This window comes from Nomascus leucogenys, chromosome 17, assembly GCF_006542625.1.
Source record: "Nomascus leucogenys isolate Asia chromosome 17, Asia_NLE_v1, whole genome shotgun sequence".
In the NCBI taxonomy this organism is placed as follows: Eukaryota; Metazoa; Chordata; class Mammalia; order Primates; family Hylobatidae; genus Nomascus; species Nomascus leucogenys.
In genome coordinates this window covers 51,035,489-51,055,480 of record NC_044397.1, presented here as the reverse complement: position 1 = coordinate 51,055,480, position 19,992 = coordinate 51,035,489, and the positions used below count along the sequence as shown (strand labels likewise).

Genomic DNA, 19,992 nt, shown 5'->3' with positions numbered 1-19,992 from the left:
AAATCTGAACCATACAAATAAAAATGGTAAGAAAAAAACCACTAAATTGCTATTGCTCAAAATCAATCATTTCCAAGATTTTGAAATATTTCTTTAAATATTTTTGTACACTGTTAAAATAGCTAAACTCTATACTTAGAATATATGCATATATGCGATTGGTTCTGTTATTTTTAGTTAATATAAACAAGAATTTCTCCATGTTATTATAAATTCCTTGTAAGCATTTTAAATGCAGTACTTTTCTCATCAACTAGAATTTTCTTAATTCCCATTTGCTGAACATCTAATGGTTGCCCCCCATGTATGTCCACTAATAATGCTGAAATAGACATTTTTGTGCATCAAGCTTTTTTCTTGATTTTACTTATTTTCTTAGAATTCTTTCTAGGACATAAAACTATGGAATAAAATGTTTGAAATATGTTTAAATCTCTTGCCAACTTATTTTCTAGTAAAATTGAAATAAATGGCACTGTTACTGGGCGTGCATATAATGGCTTCCTTTCAGTTTAATTATTCCTTACCATGGGTTCAGTAATTTAAGGGAAAAAAAATGGCTTGCTAGTTTGGTGGATTAAAGACAATTATCATAGTTGTTTTAATAACGTGTATGATAATCTGAACTGTAAGTTGCCAATGAGAACAAACATCTCTATAAAATTATTTGCTAGTTAGCTTGGCCCAAGGCAAAGATGAAGGAACTAACAATCTATTCGGAAGGTGTCCTCGGGGGTGCGAGTGGGAGCTAGGGAGAGATGCCAGGAGATGATGCGCTGGGGATCCAGCTAGAAGGAGCCTCGAAGGGGCACAGCAGAACACTAAGCAAATATGATTGTTAGAAACATAGAAATTCTCCAATGCAGGAAAGAAAAGCACCTTGGAAGAGAGAAAGGACAGCGTGCAGCTCAGGAAACTTAGCTCCCAGAGCCTACCGTGAGGCTAGTCCAGCAGGACTCCGGCAGGCGAGTCCAGCAGGAGGGCAGGCGGAAGGAGGCTGCCTCAACACTGAAAAGGCACACCCAGGTATTAGCTAGATCTCTGTCTCTGAGATTCTGTTTATATTCTTTTCACAATTCCTCTTACTGGAATATTGAGGGTAGAAAATAGATTGATGAAAAATGTGCAAAGCCAGGCCTACTTAACAGTTCGCTTTCACAAGTCTGAACACTGAAAGACAGTAGGTAATATTTCTTAGAGTAGAGGAGAAAGTAATGTAAACCTGGAGTTCTTCCCACACCCAAGATGGTGTTATCAGGTTAAGGTGACAGATAAATATTTTTTGGTATGAATAATGCAAACAATATATCAGGCTTAGGTTCTTCCTGAAAGAAAAATGTTCAATCACTTAAAAGAGAACAGTATAAGGCTGAACGCGGTGGCTGACACCTGTAATCCCAGCACTTTGGGAGGCCGAGGAGGGTGGATCACGAGGTCAGGAGATCGAGACCATCCTGGCTAACAGGGTGAAACCCCGTCTCTACTAAAAATACAAAAAATTAGCCAGGCATGGTGGCTGGCGCCTGTAGTCCCAGCTACTCGGGAGGCTGAGGCAGGAGAACAGCGTGAACCCGGGAGGCAGAGCTTGCAGTGAGCCGAGATCCCACTGCTGCATTCCAGCCTGGGCGACAAAGCGAGACTCCGTCTCAAAAAAAAAAAAAAAGGGAGAGAGAGAGAACAGTATACCAACATTAATTACAAGAGAAGTTTGACTATGAGCACTTATTTTTATATCTGTGGACCCATGTAGGCTCTCCTGGTTGGTGCAATTTTTTGGCATAACTTAAATAACAGATTTCGAATACTTCTAGAACTTTCCTACCCAGTGCCTCAGCTATTTTTAAATATTTTTAAACATGAGTTATTAGACATTCTGCCTTCCAGTTTCTCAATTTTAAACATTTAATTGGGCTTATGCATCACATTTTTTAACTTCATAGATTTTTCTTTCAAACAAAAACATTTTATAATCAGTCCTGTGGCTCCATTTAGATTATTTGATGTTTTACATTTTGACTGATTTCAGTGATCTTGGCTCCTCTTTTCTGCTCATAATTTCCTCATTTCTTTATTGTACATTGCCTCATTTTTATTGTTCTGGGGAAAATACTCAAGGGCTTGATTAGAAGAGGCAGTTTTGTATTCAGTACTCCTTTAGCATCTGAAAATACTGTCGTGGTTTTCTCCACAAACAAAAAGTTCCTGGCTCTTGCTTTGCTCACAGTTTTTCCCTCAGAGATGTGTGGCTGCCCCTCCAATGCCTCCCACTGGTGTTCCTGAGAGCCATGACACTCTGTTTTCTGTTCCTTTATGCATAATCTGATGCTTTTTATATTTTTTAGGAGACTTTAAATTTATCTATAATTTTTTCAGTGCACAGTGCTCACTGCTTCCACTGCAAATTTAAATTCAAGAATCATATTCTTAAACTCTGTGACTACAACAATCACACCCATCATTTTTTGAGTGCTCCTGACCAAATCCAGGCACTGGGCTAGGTGGCATTTACCCAGAATCACACAGTCTGTCAAGAAATTTGAACAAGGGTTTTGAAACCAATCTACCCAACTCGAAAGCTTGTGCTCTGACCACCTCTCTCCATAACATTGAGTACTGAGATCAGTTATTAGTTTATCTCAGATTGTCCTATTTTCAGAAAGTCTTTCTCTAGATCAGAGGTCATGATGTTTCATTTTATGTGTCAACTTGACTGAACCATGGGATGTCCATATATTTGGTTAAACTTATTTCTGGGTGTGTCTGTGAAGGTGTTTCTGGATGGGATTAAAATTCAAATTGGTGAACTGAGTAAAGCACCTTGCCCTCCCCAGTACGGATGAGCCTCATCCAATCCCTTGAGGGCCAATAGAACAAAAGGAGTGAGGGAGAATTTGCTTCTCTCCCTGTCTTTGAGCTGGGTGGGACATTGGTCTCCTGCTTTTGAACTCAGATTCAACTAAACCACAGTTTTTCTTGGGTATCTAGCTTGCTGCCTGCAAATTGTAAGACTCCTCAGCCTCTAATCATATAATAATAAGCCAATTCCTTATAATACATGTGTGATAATATCTGTATCATACATAGATACAGATAGAGAGGTGGTATATGTATAACTACAGATATGGATATGGATAGGCTAGAGCTAGGGATATAAATAGTTATAAATACACATACATCCTATTGGTTCTGCTCCTCTGGATAACCCAGATTAATACAGAGATAACATAGCATTGATAGATTGGTTTTAGGGAGGCTATAAAACTCCTCAAAATGAAAAGCTATTTCTCCATGCAAAAATATGTCTGTGTGTGTATATTGGCATCTGTATTTTTCTGGTTGAACATCCTTAATTTTAGTAAGATTCTCAAACTGTTCTCTCATTGAATAAATACTAAGAAACAAAGTTAGAGATTCTGTTTTCTTTTAAATCTTGTTAAGGATAAGAATTTTTGTATTTTCAACATTTTCTCCTTTCCCTTTAGTAATTCAAGGCTATCAAGGACGCTGATTTTTCAAAAAAAAATCAGAAAAAATATTTTGAATTAGTTACACTTCAAGTCCCCCCTTTCCTTTAATCTATTGTCAAAAATATAGATTTATACTTGTCCAGTTAGGGCTTACATGTAGTAGAAATATAAACATGTCCTGAGAAGAAAATATGAATAGATCCTGTTCAGATTTTCATAGTACTCATGTGGTTTCTTCTTGGTCTGAGTGAGAGAAATATAGACAAGTAAATGAAGGCAGGTTAACATTTCTATTCAGATGTCTGAAGGGCTTTGGGGGCATTTTTCTAGAGATTTTCTCTTCGTGGCAGCTTGAGTGTGGTACAGATCAAGATTCCACACTGGTGTCCTTCATGACACTATTTATACTGGGCGTCTGGAGTCTGAATCCTGCCAGCCACACACAAGAGAGAGCCAGAGATTCGGCCTCCAGCGCCCTCAGTGTCCTGTAAGGGCCTTCCAGGGACTGCCTTAGGCTTATTCTTTTCTCGTAGCAGGGGCTAGCTCCCCAGCTCGCTGACTTCAGTTTGACTCCATTGATGGTAAATTTAGCAGAAATTATTTCACTTTCTTAAATAAGATACCTATTCCTAATTTCCAACATTGATGAAGATTTTCCGCATGTGAAGGAATCTCGCCAGTCATTTTAATGAGTGAGTGGGAGGGGACAGGACCCAGTCACACTTTCCATCTCAAAACTGGCTTGCCCCTTTGTTATGCAGTCATGGGTCCTGTATCATGCAAACTGCATTTATTCACTAAGGATTCCACTAACATGGGAAGAAAAGCATGCATTCCCTGTCACTGTGAAGGACTATTAGACAGTTCTTTTTTTAAGTTCATATTTCTTCACTTGAATTTGACCTCTAAGCAGGAAGACTCTCATAAAACTGGCTTTCCTCACCGTTGCTTGAAGTAGTAGCTGTCTGAGTTAGGATTTGTTCAAGTAATGGAATCTTGACTGTCTTTTATGTTATCTTTGGTACACAGGCTGAAGGCTTTATCTTTATCAGTGTCGTGATTCTAACAACAAAATAGCTCTTGCTAACATATAGTGACAGGTAAATCATTTAAAAACAATTGTACAAAAAGTTTCTTCCAGTTGTGATTATCTTTCTTAATAGTAATTCCTAAACCTGTCTATTTTAATGATTCATGAAATCACTCTGTAACACTAATAAACCATGTACCGTCAACACTTTCCAATTTTACAGTGGTTATAAACCTGAAAAAAAAATGTTCTCTTTCCTCTTCTCACCAGGTGAAGAAATAACAGGTTGGGTTTATGCTATCCATAAAATAAGTAAAAACAGAAAACCTCATACAATTGAAATTGATTATTTTGTTATTTCAACAGTAGCAACAGTGCCTGAATTCAGGTAGAATGTCTTACAGTAGAACTTTTTGAGAGAGTTCAGTGAGAAAAAGGAAAAAATATGAAACATTTTTCTTATCCACACAATTGTTTTACGTAATTTTTATTAATGTATCTTTATTATTGTCTTATGCAATACATGAACAGAAATGCATGTTGGACCAAGAGATGCAGAGCTAAATTCTGCATCTATTCCTAGTTATCATCTAAGATCAGAGAAAAATTAGAGAGGCAGTAATCTAAACATTTATCCAAAGAAGGTCTTCCTATATTTAAAACCGTAGGTCATTGACTCAACTAATCCCTGTTCTGAGTTTGTTGTTTATCAATTGCCTTTTGAGAATCTATAGGTTTAAAGACCAATAAGGTTCTCACCTTCCATGCAAAGATATTAAAGAAGAGCCCAAGTGACACAGGTGCGAATAAATAATTATAACAGAATACAGTAAATGAAATAACAGAAGTATGCAAATTCTACACAGTACTATGCAGAAATGAATAATTAGCTTTCTGCTGGGAAAGTCCCTGTAAGTGATAAGGAGGCTAGGGAGAAGTTGTAGCAGTTGGCATGATTAGTTGACATGATAATGTGCAGATGACTTCAACAACTAGAGGGCTCTTAGAATATATAACTTTGAGGGAAGTGGTAAGGGCTGGCAGGCAATATTTAAAGGGAAGTAGTCAGGGCTGTGTCATAAAAGTCACTGCAGAAGGTGGAACTTACGTGATGGAAGCCAGCTGTTGGCTTTAAGCAGAGCACTGATTTAGTCATATATGCATTTTATTGTAGTATGGATATTGAATACAAGGCCACAGAGGTGAAACAAAGGGCATAAGAATCAGATAGGGCACTGCTATAAGCTAAATGAGAAAGATCTTCAAGAAGGTAATAACTATGAGAATTAAAGGACAAAATAGAATTCAGCAATGAGATGGCATTATAAAGACAGGGTTGATGTGGAGTGAGAAAGAGAAGAGCAGAATTTAAGAAGATTCCTAGGAGCCTGGCTTGAGAAATTGCGTGAGCAGTCTTGGCGTTCATAAACACTGGCAGTATAGAAAGAGATGCTTGTTTATTGAGGGAGACAATAAATTAATTTGGAAATTGCAGTAAGCAATCTGTGGCACAGCCAGGTACAGCTGTGTTTTCTTTGTTATTTATAAACCTGAATGAATGTGTTTATTTGCTGAAAACTTACACTTTGAAGAAAATAATATATATTAAAAGCATCTATTTATGAATCATAACAAGTACTTTTTAATCTATTCTGTGGAAATGTATGACAACATTTCCTACACTATCAAAACACTAATCTAATTTTAACTGCATCAATTTCACTCAACAGACATTTATTATGAACTTCCTACATAATATGGAACATGCTAGGGCAGTAGAGAAGCAGAGATGATTAAGAAATAGTCTTTGCCCCAAAAAGCATGTAGTCTTGTGGGGGTGTGGGAATCAAAAAATGACTAAGGAGTCAACGTATTCAGAGCTGCAAAAAAGGTGCTGAGGAATCACAAAGGGACAGGGCCCAGGGAGGTCGCAGGTGAGCCAGGGCTCCCCTCTGGCCAAGCAGAGATGAGGATGCAATTTTCTAAGCATTCAGGCTTTAGGTGTCAAAATTAGAAAGTAGATAGGGAAGAAATTGTCAAGCCTATATCCCAAAGTTCTTTCAGGAGGAAGCCTGGGCATGCCAAGAGGTGTGAGCTATGAGTGGGTTTGTATAGAAAACCATCCACCTGGGAGGCTTGTTCTCACAAGCTGGCATCAAACTCCCCTTAGTCTGATGCGGTAAAGAGTTTGCATCTGTGTTCTTAGCCTTCACAGGTATTTTAGTGGAAGGTTTGAAAAGGCTGCTTTAAAAATACTACGTTTTACACTGAATACATAACTTTGAATTTTAAGACATTCTGCCCCAGAAACATTTTTCTAAACATAAAAAAGTCAATGCAGAAAACATAAAACATTGATGCATACGACTACATTAGCATTAAACATTTTCGTCCTATCAGTTAAAAAGAAAAGAGTTTGGTCAAGTATTTTTTTAAAAGCATATTAATACCATTGTAAATCATATATTATTTCAAATCAATAAGAAAGAACTAAATATCCTTACAACAAAATGTCCTGAAGGACATGACTCAGGCTTATATTTCTTGAATAGGGAAATGGATGAATAACAGGGTCACAAACTGAGATGGAGAATACAGGAGGGGAACAAGGCTTACAGAAGGAAATGATGAATTCAGCTTTGTTCCAGGTTGAAGGAACAAATGTGAAATTCTTAAGCTATGTATGAATTCTTTTTTTTTTTTGAGACGGAGTCTTGCTCTGTCGCTCAGGCTGGAGTGCAGTGGTGCAATCTCGGCTCACTGCAAGCTCCGCCTCCCGGGTTCACGCCATTCTCCTGCCTCAGCCTCTCCGAGTAGCTGGGACTACAGGCGCCCGCCACCACGCCCGGCTAATTTTTTGTATTTTTAGTAGAGATGGGGTTTCACCGTGGTCTTGATCTTTTGACCTTGTGATCCACCCGCCTCGGCCTCCCGAAGTGCTGGGATTACAAGCATGAGCCACCGCACCCGGCCTGTATGAATTCATGGGAATCCATGAACTCCCAAAAAGGATGAGAGCTCTGTGAGGATGAGATGAATCAGAGAAATTGCATATACTTGGAACAATAGAACAGAGACGAAACACTAGCACTTAAAGGACGAGAAAGAATTTGGGGGCCTTTAAAGAAAAAAGAAGCAGAAGGCCAGGCGTGGTGGCTCACGCCTGTAATCCCAGCACTTTGGGAGGCCGAGGCAGGCGGATCACGAGGTCAGGAGATCAAGACCATCCTGGCTAACACGGTGAAACCCCGTCTCTACTAAAAATACAAAAAAAAAAAATTAGCCGGGCGCGGTAGCGGGCGCCTGTAGTCCCAGCTACTCGGGAGGCTGAGGCAGGAGAATGGCGTGAACCTGGGAGGCGGAGCTTGCAGTGAGCCGAGATTGCGCCACTGCACTCCAGCCTGGGTGACAGAGCAAGACTCCGTCTCAAAAAAAAAAAAAAAAAGAAAAAAGAAGCAAAAACCAGAGCAATTCAAGGAGAGGCTGAGAGAACAAGTTCATGCATTCAACAGCCAGATGCTCAGGGGGTAAGGAATGTGCCCTAATTTACAGTGTCAAACTGTCTAAATTATATAAAGAGGTTTATTCTCAGCCAAACGTGAGTGACCAAGGCCTGTGGCTTAGTCTCAAGTAGTCCTGAGAACATGTGTCCAAAGTGGTTGGCCTATAGCTTGGTTTTATCTGTTTTATGGAGACATAAGACTTCTATCAATACAAGAAGGTATACATTGAGTGAATCAATGTATACCTTGAAAGGTGGGACAACTTGAAACAGGGGAGCTTCCATGTCATAGGTGGATTCAAAGATTTTCTGATTGGCAATTGGTTGAAAGAGTTAAGTTATTATCCAAAAACCTGGAATCAATATGAAAGTGTGTCTGGATTAAGATAAGGGGTTTTAGAAACCAAGATTCTTATTATGTAGATGAAGCCTTCAGGTAGCAGGCTTCAGAGAGAATCATGGTAAATGTCCCTTACCAGACTTAAGAAGGTGCTAGACTCTTAGTCTTTCCTGGATCAGGAAAAGACCTGGAAAGGGAAGAGGCTTCTCTATAGAATGTAGATTTTACCCACAAGAGACAGCTTTGCAGGACCATTTCAAAATATGTCAAAGAAATCTATTTTGGGGTAAAATACTTTGATTTCTTTCAGGACCTGCTATCTGTCATGTGATGCTATACTAGAGCCGGGTCGGACTTTGGTATCTCATTGCTACAAAGAGTCTGTTTTGTTAGTCTTAAGATCTCTGTTTTAACGTGAATGCTGGTCAGTTGTGCCTGGATTCCAAAGAAAGGCGGGTATAATGAGGCCTGTCTCACCTCCCTTTCCATCATGGCCTGTGCTAGTTTACTTTGGGATGCCCTTGGCCTAAGGGAGGAATCCATTCAGTTGGTTGGGGTTGGGTGAGAGGGGGCGTTGAATTTTATTTTTTGTTTACAGATAGAAGAATGGAAGAATTTGTGTAAGGAAGGCCTGACAATGCCTAAGAGACCTGAAGTTTGGAATTTCTCAATTACCCAAACAGGTACCCACTGAGATAACATGATCATGATGCAATATTACTTAAATGAAAAAAACCTGAACACAATGGTGTATGCAAAGTGTGATTTCAAATAGATAAAGGAAAATGGCCTGAAATGATATATCATGAAATGCTAATGATTACTATACCTGAAATTAAGAGAATTTTGTTCTTTTACGTTTTCTCTATTTTAATAAATTTCATGAAACACATGAAATATTTTTAAAACTATAAAATATTATACCGAGAGAAGAAAATGAATACCACCACTCTTATGAACTAGCAATCACCAGTTAGAAAACCTAGCCAACATGAGAAAACAATAAATAGGCAGGCAGGAATCAAAAAAAAAATGGAAATGTGCATTGCCCTCATTAAAACATTAAACATCTTAGGGAAAATAAAAACAGCTTGAATAAGAGAAAATTTAATAAATTACCAAATAACATTGGGTCGAGGAACCAATAAATGTAATTATGAAGCTAGAGTGTCCTGAAAAGAAAAATAATTGGGATACATGAAAGAAGATTGGCAAAACATTGACAATTGCAACTAGGTGAGGTAACATAGGGTTTTGATTCATGATTCTCTCCACTTATATTATGAAATTTCCCTGGGTAAAAAGTAAAATTAAAAACAATCTACTAATATGCAAGAAGAAGAAACTAAGACTGACAAACTCTCGGACATTCAAAGTGAATACGTAATTTTAAGTAAACGTTATTAAAAGTAACAAAATAACCTATTCAACACAAGAATTCACAAAAACAAAAAGTCCTGAGGTGACAGGGAAGAAGTAAATAATAAATGTTAAAGCATAAAAAATGAAAAGACAGCAGACCCAAACACCAAAATAGGTCAATAAGTCCAAGAATTGGCTCTTTACAAAATAGAGAAACCTCTGGAAAATGTCTCAAAATAAAAAGAAAACATTTAAAACAATCCAGATATGTTTTTATCTAAGAATATCATGCATTTTCATTTAGTTTTTCTGGATATTAACTGAACAAGGGAAAAAACAATAATCTAATGAAACTGAAGTAATCACTTCCATCAAGTGATTATTATCTCCTTTCCTTTCATCTCTCAATAAACATGCGGAACGTATTAATCAGTCTGTTCATAGATTTCATAAAAAGTGGCTCATTATCTAGATGTTCTATTAATAGTTGCCAGGTTTTTTGCATCAGGAGTTGGTTGCTCAGAATGATTAATATTTACATATGTTGGTTTCTCCCAGTTGAAACCAAGATTGGAATAATAAATTGGGAGAAAATATATGGAAAAGCTCATGAAGATGACCATTTTTGCCAATAGTGTCCAAGAATGTTTCTGGTTTTCATGCAAATAGTGCCATACCAGATCCTTTCAAACATAATATTTCCCATTAAAGCAATCTGCCTCCCACAAGCCCCTCACTTCTTCCCTTTAAAATTATCAACTTAATTTTTCCCAAGCTCATTCGATTTTGTAAACTGATGCAACAAATTCTGCAGTTTACATAAGACCTGTTTCTTCTTTCTTTTTATCACGTTATTGATCTATCTCCCTGAATATTGCTGGAAGCATTATGTAATCATTATTAAGAAAATAAAGTCCATAATTTTACAGTTATTAATGCTCCCGCCCGCTATCAAGGATCTCCCTAGACTATTAAATATGTCAGCCTCCTGCTCCACACCAGAATAACCATAAATCAAAAAACAAAACAAAAAACAACAACAAGCGGGGACTGCATTCCTTCTGTGGCTTTATCTATTTAATTAGCAGATAAAAAGAGGTTACCATTTTAACAGAGATGATTTTAATGGTTTTTATCACTTTACAGAAACTCTTTAAATTGCTGTTTATAATGATGTGGCTGATGTGTAATGGCATTAAATAAATATAATGGGGAGGTGTTGATTTGTTTTCTTTAATTTTGTTTGTGCATGACTTCTCTTCATCTGCTGACATGAAAATAAACAGTAAGTACCACAAATTACTAGAGCAGCAGAGTTTGCTGTTCCGAAATAGTCCAACTCTTCTTAAGACACCCTTGCTTTCCTCTTCAACTTCTGTGGTACCTGAAACAGATGGAGGAAGAACCTGGAGTCATCCTCAATCCCTAGACTTAAATCCATTCACATCTTTGGGTGTTGCAATTGTGAAGCCATGCATCTGTGGGAAAAAAAAAAGAAACTTCTATCTGAAAAATGTGAGCCCCTTTCCCAGTGTGGTACTGGACTAAAACAGCAGTCACATTACTCCTCTGGAGGTGAATCATTACCTCTTGAAGCCACATGCTGTGTGGGCTCTAGACTAACTGACCAAATAGCCATCAGATGCCACACACTGGACACTATAACACGTACCCTGTAGTTCAACAACAGAGAGCCAATCACTAATCAATGTCATCTCTGTAAGCCTATGAGAATTCCTGCCAAACAACTCTGTGTCAGCCCACTCCTTGTCCCCTTTTGCCTTTAAAAACCTGCTTGCAGCTGAGGCTGACAGAGCTCATGTTCAAGGCACCATGAGTCTGAGTCTTCCAGGCAGCTGTCCTCACTTTAGCTCAAGTAAACTCTTTGAATTATTTTTTGTGCCTCAGCCTCTTCCTTTCAGGTCAACATATCCATCATGAACTTAAGGGAATTAGAACAATTTCTCATGTCATTGGAACTTGCAGAAGAAGAAGTATGCTTACTTAGATTGAGACTAGGCTTCCATTGTTTCGGACATCATATGCCCAGGACCAGCTGTGCTTTAGGTATTTTGGAGGCAGGGCTGGAGTGAGAAGATGTGGAAAACATAACATGAAGCCTGGTTTGGCTGCTGTCTGTGATCTATTTCTTTCCTTTCTCCTCTTTCTGCTCCTGGGAACACAAAAGGTTTGATTCCAGAAGCCTTTCTACTGAATTTTTTGCCCTTATCTGATCACTAACAGAATTGGGCTTTTCCTTTCTCTAGCAAGATTCTCAACTTCAGCACTATGACATTTAGGGCCAGATGGCCTTTGTGTAGGGGCCATCCTGTGCATTGTAGGATGTTTAGCAGCGTCCCTGACCTCCACCCACAAGACACAAGGAGCACCCCCAACACAGCCATAACAACCAAAAACCATCTCCAGACATTGCCATTATGCCCTAGGGAGGCAAAATTATCCCTGACTGCAAACTGCTGCTCTACATTTCATCTTCTCTACTGGGTGAATCATCTCACACTTTTCTCATTTTCACTGTTCTGCAATATTTTTAATCACTTTCAGTATGTTAATGATACCTGCAACTCTAATCAAGACTAAGGAAAATCAAAGCAATCTGAACCAAAGAATGCCTGGACCAAAGAGCAATAGGAACCAGGTATGATCAAAATCCTAGAGAAAGCCAAGGAGTATTGGAATAAAAATTTCCAGTTATTGGAGAGTGAGGGCTAGAACTTTTGTTAACGAAACCAAAGAGTGTTTATTATCTACTAAGTACGAGACCAAATACAATTCGGTCATGAACAAGAAAAAAAAAATCCCACAATTTATTTTCTTAAAGATTTATTTTTATAGTTGGTATGGGTAAGAGTTTTCTGGGAATGATTAAATAAGACCTGATATCATAGCCATTTTGAAGCTGCTTAAATTTCTAAGGATATAAACCAAGTAGGGAGAGAAATAAGTAATATGACTACCCAATTAATACTTATTTCAATTTTTTATTATGTGTGTCTATCTGCTGCAAAATACTTACTTTGTACAGTCTTATGCATGTTTCAGATTAACTTTTTTGGTAATGTAATAAATTTTAATGCAAATATACTTTATCTTCACAGTTCATACCCCATGATACAGGTGATAAGGCTTGAAGTGATTAAACAGAAGTAAGAAGTTACCTCTCTCCATCTGTCTTTAAAGTGCACATGCATTACTTGTGGATCTTGTTCACAATTATCATTCTGGAAGTCTGCGGTGGATTCTGAGATTCTGCATTTATTTTCTTTTTCTTTTTATTTATTTATTTTTTTTAGAGATGGTGTCTTGCACTGTCATCCAGGCTAGAGTGCAGTGGCACGATCAAAGCTTACTGTGGCCTCAAACTCCTGGGCTCAAGCGATCCTCCTGCTTTCAGCCTCCCAAGTAGCTGGGACTACACTACAGGCACGCATGCCCACACCTGGCTAATTTTTAAAATTATTTTTTGTAGAGATGGGATCTCACTATGTTACCCATACTAATTTCTAACTCTGGGCATTAAGCGATCCTCCTGCCTTGGCCTCCCAAAGTGCCGGGATGACAGGCATGAGCCACTGCACCCGGCCTTAAGATCCTACATTTTAAGGAGCTCCCAGGTAATGCAACAATGTTGGTTTAAGCACAACTCTGTGAGTAGCAAGGTCCTCAGCTCCTTTGACCTAAGCGTCATATTATGGTTTTGTATGAGTTGTGGTGCTGCCCCAGTTTTGAGGAAAGGGAGCATTCATTTTTAGATTCAGATTTCATATATATATATATGAATATATTTCATATATATATATATATATATATATATTTTTTTTTTTGAGATGGAGTTTCACTCTTGTTGCCCAAGCCCGAGTGCAGTGGTGCGATCTCGGCTCACTGCAACCTCACCTCCAGGGTTCATGCGATTCTCCTGCCTTGGCCTCCCGAGTAGCTGGGATTACAGGCATGCACCACCATGCCCAGTAATTTTTTTTTCTGTATTTTTAGTAGAAACGGGTTTCACCATGTTAGCCAGGCTGGTCTCAAGCTCTTGACCTCAGATGATCCACTCGCCTCAGCCTCCCAAAGTGCTGGGAGGATTACAGGTGTGAGACACCGTGCCCGGCCTCAGATTTCATATATTAAAACACTCTTTTCAGCAAAAGATGTTGAACATTCCTCCCTCAGGACAGGAAACACAAAGAGAAGGAAGCTTCCAGAGCTGAAGATCCCAACAGAGGAAAGCCAGTCCTGCTGGTAGGGGAGCACCTGAGAGCTGCTGGTCAGAGAAGCCTCCTCAAGGGTAACAAGCAAAGCCTCCACTCTCTGTACTCCAGGTTAGAATAAGGGATATGAGGCCTAAGGCTAACATTCCAGCTGAAGCCAGATGACAGAATACTGAGGGCTTCCCAAGAGACTCAAGCTCCATCAGCAAGCGGGCTCACCACACCTGCTTAGTGCAAAGGAACTGGAGAAAGAGAGTAAGAGCTACTATCTGTTTTTCAGATTTTATTGTATCCAACCAAACATAGTAATGATATGGCTCATATTCCAGGTGCAAATGTTTTCCATAAATATCATTTTCACCAAGTTCCAAGATAAGTAGTTATGATAACTATATAAAACATAAAATTACATAAGATATCTAATAATGCAATAATAATTATATGTAACATATGCAAAGTATATATGTAATAATAAAATACTATTAAAAATAATTACCTGGATTTTCTAGCTCTGTCCTTATCTGTTAAAAGTCAAGAATTTGCTGTTCAGAGTAGGCAGAGTCTCTTAAAACCATCTCTTAAATAACTTCTGTTTTGGCCAGGCACAGTGGCTCATGCCTGTAATCCCAGCACTTTGGGAGGCCAAGGCAGGTGGATCATCTGAGGTTGGGAGTTTGACACCAGCCTGACAAACATGGAGAAACCCCGTCTCTACTAAACATACAAAATTAGCCGGGTTTGTTGGTGCATGCCTGTAATTCCAGCTACTCAGGAGGCTGAGGCGGGAGAATCATTTGAACCCGGGAAGAGGAGGTTGCAGTGAGCCAAGATCGCACCATTGCACTCCAGCCTGGGCAACAAGAGTGAAACTGCGCCTCAAAAAATAAAATAAAATAACTTCTGTTTTAATTTGGCTCTTGTTTTACTAAGAATTCTCAGTGATGCTTTCAAAACATTCTAAAAACACAAAAATTAATCTTACTCCCAGATGTCCATAACTTATTTTTCCAAGCTGTTAATAACTATTAACCTAAAAATATGTCTGATTAATTCTGGTGTCACTTCAATATAATTAGACAATTGTGGACACGTTTTCTCCTAGGGTTCTCACCTGCATTTACATTTCTACAGTTAGGGTGAAGGTGCATGTGTGCTTGTACGTGGACCATGAATATAGGAAGCAGGGCTGGAAAGAGTGGACAGAGGCATTCAACCGAGTGTCTAGAATGTGGACATGCCAGAAAATAATTCTCCACTCTGATGTGTGCACTGTTTCCTGTGATTTCTTCAAAGTGGAAAGCGTCTGAGGTTGAATTTCCTACAGAGAGGCAGACTGAGGGGGCGAGCCTGGCCCCTGGTCTGCCTGCCAGTTCCCTGAGCTGTGACACCAACCAGCTCACGGTGTCCCTCCTTTGGGCCTCCATTCCCTGTTCTGTAGAATAAGGGCATTTGACAAGCTGATTCCTAAAGTGTCTCTCAAATCTGTGATTCTACTACTTTAATGCCTTTAATATTGAAGAAAATGTACATGATAATGTGTCCTCTCTGCACGTCAGCTAAAATAGGACATTATTAAAAAATAAAATATCCATTTTCAACTGCATGGGTGTAATTTTTTAAAATGCATTTTGAGACAAGAAGATTGTTCTAAGCTTTCACAGATGTTAACATTTTAAAACATTTTCTTTTCTCACATGATGCCGGTAGGAATAATTCATTCCTGGACTTTTTCTGTCAGCATCTCTCCATGACTTTATTTCAAAATGTCACATTATCAGGACCAGATACAAATATCTTGAATATGAAACCCTAACAATTAAACAGAATATTGATACTGAAAGAAAATCAAGACAACAAATGTAAAGTTCAAATTTCTGTTACCTTGCTTTTTTAAAAAGTGCCTAAATGCATATACAAAAATTGGATTTTTAGAAACATAAACTATCCTTTCATTAATTTATTTTATTTTTTTGTTTGTTTTTTGTTTTTTGTTTTTTGTTTTGAGACGGCGTCTCACTCTGTCGCCCAGGCTGGAGTGCAGTGGCGCAATCTCGGCTCACTGCAAGCTCCGCCGCCCGGGTTCACGCCATTCTCCTGCCTCAGCCTCTCCTAGTAGCTGGGACTACAGGCGCCCGCCACCACGCCCGGCTAATTTTTTGTATTTTTAGTAGAGACGGAGTTTCACCGTGATTTCGATCTCCTGACCTCGTGATCCGCCCACCTTGGCCATTAATTTATTTTTAAACTTCCTTTCATATTGTTATTACTGATAGAGTTGACAATACAATAAAATATTACTAAAAGCTGGGCACGATGGCTCACACCTGTAATCCCAGCACTTTGGGAGGCTGAGGCAGGTGGATCACCTGAGGTCAGGAGTTCAAAACCAGCCTGACCAACATAGTGAAACCCCATCTCTACTAAAAATACAAAAATTAGCCAGGTGTGGTGGGCAGATGCCTGTAATCCCAGCTACTTGGGAGGCTGAGGCAGGAGAATCACTTGAACCTGGGAGGAGGAGTTTGCAGTAAGCTGAGATGGCACCACTGCACTCCATCCTGGGTGACAGGGTGGGATTCTGTGTCAAAAAAAAAAAAAAAAAATGCATGAAGTTAGAAGCTGAAACTCCAATAGTGCCTGCTTTAGCACCACACTCCAACTAAACTTCACATGCTGGTGCATTTCCATCTTCCTCTGTACACTGTGTCATGCCATCAACACTCCACATACCAGGCTGTATGCCGTGTTTCATTCACTATCTGCATGATTGAGAGCACTGGGTTCCCATCAAGTTGCTACTGCAATAATATCCAACAGATCAGGACACACCCACCTCTTACTTGCCTTGTTTGATCTTTAAGGGAATTGAAAATCCACAAGGGTCTAAACTTGTCAGGTATTTTAGTGGGAAATGGGTAAGTCCCTCTCAAACAGCTGACCTGGAACTCGTACCTGCCACAGAGAGTGAAACCTCTCTGCACTCTTAAATGCTGCATTCATTCATCCCTGGAGAAAAGCTAGCTTCTCATCCACTTTGAACTAATTCTTACGATGGGACCCTTATTTATAGCCACAGATACAGTGTGATTCCCTATTTTAAATAGACTGTTGGGACTTTGTTGTTTTCACCATCTTTAGCTCTAACCCTTAAGGACTTCATGAAGCTCTTAAGTAATATAGACAGCTAGGTTGATTTTTAGTTGAACAAGCATGCATTTTCAACATTTGGAAGTAAGTATTAGCCGGGCACGGTGGCTCACGCCTGTAATCTCAGCACTTTGGGAGACCAAGGCGGGTGAATCAGCTGAGGTCAGGAGTTCGAGACCAGCCTGGCCAACATGGTGAAAACCCGTCTCTTCTAAAAATACAAAAATTAGCTGAGCGTGGTGGCAGGCGCCTGTAATGCCAGCTATTCTGGAGGCTGAGGCAGGAGAATCGCTTGAACCTGGGAGGCGGAGGTTGCAGTGAGCCGAGATCACACCATTGCACCCCAGCCTGGGCGACAGAGCAAGACTCCGTCTCAAAAAAAAAAAAAAAAAAAAGAATAAGTACTACACAATGAAGTATAAGAAGTAAAGGACAATAGTGTAGGCTTTGATGCTTACACAAATTTTATTGGAAATAGCTGGCTCCAATGAGAATATTTCTACTATCACCACAAACTCAATTTCTACTTCAACTATATAATTATATCAGGCTTGAGAATAACTAAAAAACAATACTGCTAAATGTCGGCTTTAAATTACCATTTGTCTGCCTAAATCATGATGAATATGGTGATTAGAAATGGCATTATCGATTATTAAATGTCAGAATGAATACACTAATGAAGTTATAGAGACAAATGTCGTATGACTGATTATTGTGACTAGTTTGGCCAAAGTCCTGAGTCTAAAATTTTTAAAACTCTAAAAATGTAAAAAGAAGTATCACAATCCCTCGTGCTCTTCCTTTCCAACTTGGACCAGGCAGAATGGCTCCCGCAAAGAAGGATGGCGAGAAGAAAAAGGGCCTTTCTGCCATCAACGAGGTGGTGACCCGAGAATACACCATCAACATTCACAAGTGCATGCATGGAGTGGACTTCAAGAAGCATGCCCCTTGGGCACTCAAAGAGATTCTGAAATCTGCCATGAAGGAGATGGGAACTCCAGATGTGTGCATTGATACCAGGCTCAACAAAGCTATCTGGGCCAAAGGAATAAAGAATGTCCCATACCAAATCCGTGTGCGGTTGTCCAGAAAACGTAATGCGGATGAAGATTCACCAAATAAGCTCTATACTTCGGTTACTTATATACCTTTTACCACTTTCAAAAATCTATAGACAGTCAATGTGGATGAGAACTAATCGCTGATTGTCAAATATATCAAATAAAGTTATAAAATTGAAAAAAAAAAGGAAGTATCCATGACTGTATGCATTATAATAATAAAAATTTGGCCAGGCGAGGTGGCTCATGCCTGTAATCCCATCACATTGGGAGGCCAAGGCAGGAGGATCACTTGAGGCCAGGAATTCAAGACTAGCCTGGGCAACATAGTGGAACCCTGCCTCTACAAAAAATTTAAAAACATTAGTTGGGTGTGGTGGTGCACATCTTTAGTCCTAGCGCTCAAGAGGCTGAGGCAGGAGGATTACTTTAGACCAAGAACTCAAGGTTACAGTGAGATATGATCACATCTCTGCACTCCAACCTGAGCAGCACAATGAGACCCTGTCACACACACAGGCAAAAAAAACATAATATTGACTTTGTTCAAAATGTAAGCCTTCATGATAATACTGCAACTTGTCATTCAAAATGCAGTCATTGTGAACCTACCGTGTGTCTGCGGTAGTCCAATGCTGAGCACGCTTGAGTGAACAAAAGACAGAAGACTCCTCTCCTTCTGGCTGGGGATTGAGATGAAGTAGAAGTAAATGAGCTAACAAACCATTACAGAAGGTGACAGCAGCTATGAGTTAGATAGACTGTGCCGTGATCTAAGACTGGGTGAGAAGAGGGAACCTAGACTAGAGACTATGGATCAGGATTTGGCTCCAGGCAGAGGCTTCCAGTGTGCAACCATGCGGAGTCAAAGGATGCAGAGTTGGAGGAGCAGAAATCTGGCACGATGGGGCCAGTGCTTCATAGCCCAGAAGATCAATGGTGTGCAGGAGGCTGGAGAACGGTCAGCTGCAGATGGCACAGGGCCTTGTCTGCCGGGCCACAGCATCCCAGCTACTCCTCCCAGTGTTTCTGGGCAAAACTCTAGCAGATGCTTTTTTTCCCCTTTCTTAAACTTACCACATACCTACTAGTACATCCTGCCAACTCTAATTTAAAAGCACATCCTTGCTCTCATCCCAAGTCTCCCTTATAATGTCCATTGTGCAAGTCCAGAATGATCCTTTGAAAACCTAAATCAAATCACTTCTTTCCTGCTTCCAACTTTTCCATGATCTCTTGTCACACACAGAAAGGAGGCTGAACTCCCATCCTGGCTCTTTGTGCCCTTTATGATCTGCAATGCACCTCCTCTGCCTCCTCTTACCCCTCCACCTTGAACTCCAGCCTCTATGGGGCTTGCCAAGCTTGATTCTCCTTCAGGGCATTTTCTCTAGATATCTTGTCTTCCTGAACTTCTCTCACAACTCCTTGCACAGCTGATTCCTTCTTATTTCATTGAAATCTCAACCTGATGTTACCCGCCCAATGACCTTGCATGGCCATCAGACTAAATAGTCAAATAGTACTGTCCTCATTTCTCCATGGGGGTTGAATCCTCTGCATAGCACTTGTGCTGATATTTTATTAGTACTTGCTGGTTTACTGCCTTCTCCACAGCACTCCACCCCCACACCATTCAACCTAGAATGTAGTTCTGTGAAAGAAGGAATAACAAATGTGCTGCTCACTAATGTATCCCCATACCTGGGGCTCTGCCGGACACACAGTGGTTCTCAACAATTTTTGCTGAATGAATCAAAGGCTGGTAGACCATCATGGATAAACTCATCGTGAATTAGAAGTGAGAGAGAAAGAGAAAGAGGGAGGGGTGGTGGTGACAGTGCA

The 19,992-nt window shown here is 39.7% G+C and overlaps 1 pseudogene; it reads left to right on the top strand.

Moving 5' to 3' along the window:
- Positions 1-17,906: 17,906 nt before the first annotated feature.
- LOC100594991 lies at positions 17,907-18,260 on the top strand (annotated as a pseudogene).
- The last annotated feature ends 1,732 nt before the right edge of the window (positions 18,261-19,992 follow it).